The sequence below is a fragment of the Triticum dicoccoides genome, chromosome 7A (assembly GCF_002162155.2).
Source record: "Triticum dicoccoides isolate Atlit2015 ecotype Zavitan chromosome 7A, WEW_v2.0, whole genome shotgun sequence".
Lineage (NCBI taxonomy): Eukaryota > Viridiplantae > Streptophyta > Magnoliopsida > Poales > Poaceae > Triticum > Triticum dicoccoides.
Genome location: NC_041392.1, coordinates 120,813,154 through 120,815,947, shown reverse-complemented (window position 1 = coordinate 120,815,947; position 2,794 = coordinate 120,813,154).

The window sequence follows — 2,794 nt, the reverse complement described above, 5'->3', positions numbered from 1 at the left end:
GAGCCTAATATGTTTATCACCTTTGATATTCGTCCTGATATGCTTAACATTTGGGTCGATGTGCAGACGCCTCCAGTTATACCATTATGTGAGTTTCTCAACCATATTTATTAATTAATTTATATTGTTTATTTAAAAATAGTTGACAACTAATTTCTATTGACAACTTATTTCCATTCAAGCAAACATGTCCACCGCTTGGTAGACAACACCTACTACTGTCCTGGGGCTAAACTAAACTACGAGGAGATAGGTCATTATGTTTCATGGCTTGAGGATTTTAATACTGTTAAGACATGTTATTTTCCTGGACTTCGAGATATTAGTACTCAAAACGTGCGACCACTAGGTGTGCGTATCGAACTACGGTCATATCTATTTAGGAAAGATGGTAAGATTTTTACTATTTGTCCTTAGAGCATCTTTTGCATATATTATTTTTTAAGCTAAACTTCATTTCTAAGTATGTTACTACAATGTTCTTTAACAGGTACTCCCGATGAGTGTTGTGCCTCGTTGGATCGAGCCTAAAGGTCGCATGACATGAGTGCATTAATCACTTCTCGAAGCGAGCGAGTCTTAATAGTCAAAGATTGGAGCAAAATTGTGAAGGATCGCAGCAGAGAAGTACTAGGGGGCAGCAATCAGAAGTGCATCCCACAATTAGGAGACAGGTTCATCTGCATGCTCCAATATGATGAAGCAGGAGTGCTACACATGTTTTATGCTATTTTACCTGAGAGAGAGCAGCAGGAGTGATTATCTAGCTAGAATGAGTTTGAAGATGATGATGTGCAACACTATGACTATGATGATTAAATAGCTAGTGTTGCTGGTAATGACTATGATGATTATTAATTATTAGCTAGTGTTGGTGGTGATTAGATAGCTACACTATGACTATGATGATTAAATAGTGTTGATGGTAATGACTATGATGATTATTAGCTAGTGGTGTTGATGATATGACGCAAGAATTTTTATATTAATATGATGATGATGTTGATCATGATTACCATTATGATTTGTTATTATGATCATGATTAGTTATTATATCATTGGTGGAAGGAACGCGGATTAGATTCTTGTGGATGGATCAAAAGTCACCAAAATTGAATTAGTAAGATCGTCGTCCTAATTCAACTATTGATTCATCCAAATGAATATAATCCATGTTTCTTCCTCACAATGATATATTAATTCATCATGGACATAATGATATAACAACCTCTTAATTGGTACTGTACCAAATTTTGTATAACGATGTATAAATACACTACAAATAAAAAAATAAAAAATAAAATAGTAGTAACGTTGGGCAGGAAAAACGCTACTACTAGTTAGATTAGCCGTAGTGCTTGTATGGAGAGTGCTACTGCTAAGTAGCTATAGCAGTAGCGCGGGAGGGAACGTGTTAATGCTAAGTGTTAGCTGTAGCGTCGTATCAGTAGCGCGGTACCGGCATTACTGATAGCCCTCAGACCCACGCTACTGCTAGGCTTTTTCCTAGTAGTGAGAGTACATGCTTTCAGGGTGTGTCATTGAATTATCCATCATGCTGCTATTTTTCTATTCACAAATAGTTACTTCCAGATCATTTAGTTTGTTGTCCCTATGATGTTAGGGCTCCTTCGATTCAATAGATTTTCATAAGAATTTTGGAGGATTAGAATCTTTAGGAATTTTTCCTATATTGGTTGTTTGATTCATACGATTGAATCCTATAGGAATTTTTCTAAATATTTTTTTACTACTTCCCGTAGGATTTCTAGCATCTACTCATACCTTTTTGAAAGAATCTTTTGTTTTCTCTGTGATGCAATCAAACAGCCCAAAAATCTTGTAGGGCTGAGATGAGCATGAAATTCCAATCCAATTTTTTTTCATATTTCTCTGTCCTTAGAGTCCTGTGAATCAAAGACGCCCTTATAGTGTTAAAGTGAAATTGTTTTTTCAACATAAGTAGTGATGTTGTCCTTGCATTTTGTAGGCCACAATGCTAGTTGTAGTAAATGCCAAAGCTTTCCTCCTTTATAAGTGAATAGGCAAGAACTCAAAGAATGATTCATGAACAAAGGGTGGTGAACACTGACACATTGTATAGAGACTGGAGAGAGAATTTTGGGGTTAGTAAGGGGTGGAAGACAATTTGAATATGTTTTTGGCACTGCATTGATAGCCAACACCTAGTTGTGAAAACTTGATGATGAATATGTAGTGTTATAGAATGAAGATGCAAGGATTGGGGAGCATTAGAAAAATGTAGTAGTCCAGAATTAAAGATATGCCGTGAGATATTGAAGCGATATGTGGGATATTCCAATCCATTTTACAAACAGGTTGCCAGTTTGTGTAATAACTGGGCCGCACTGGGTCTTAGCTGCCACCGTGCACACCACCAAGATTCCGTGATGCAGTACCGTCGGTGTTTCTCGTTGCGTCCATGGCACAAATATCAAATACAACAAAGAAGTTAAGCAAACTATATGAAACCATTTTTATTAATTATCTGCAAATTGAGATTAATGGTTTTCAAGATAATCATTGTGAAGTTTCAACGTTGCATTGACATGTTGTCATGTTGACACCATTGTCTTCTTTTCCTCTCATACATGCATCCATACAGTGGCCTTAATGTGCTAGTGCTAACTATTAGGGTACTAAAATTTTGTGCAAACACGAGACAAGGAGGAAGTTTTTTCGTGGCGTTCCTACCTCTCTGTACGTTGCACCCTGTCTATGTAATTCTGTACTCACTGGCACGGTAGTCTTTTGAGCAATATATTCAGGTGGG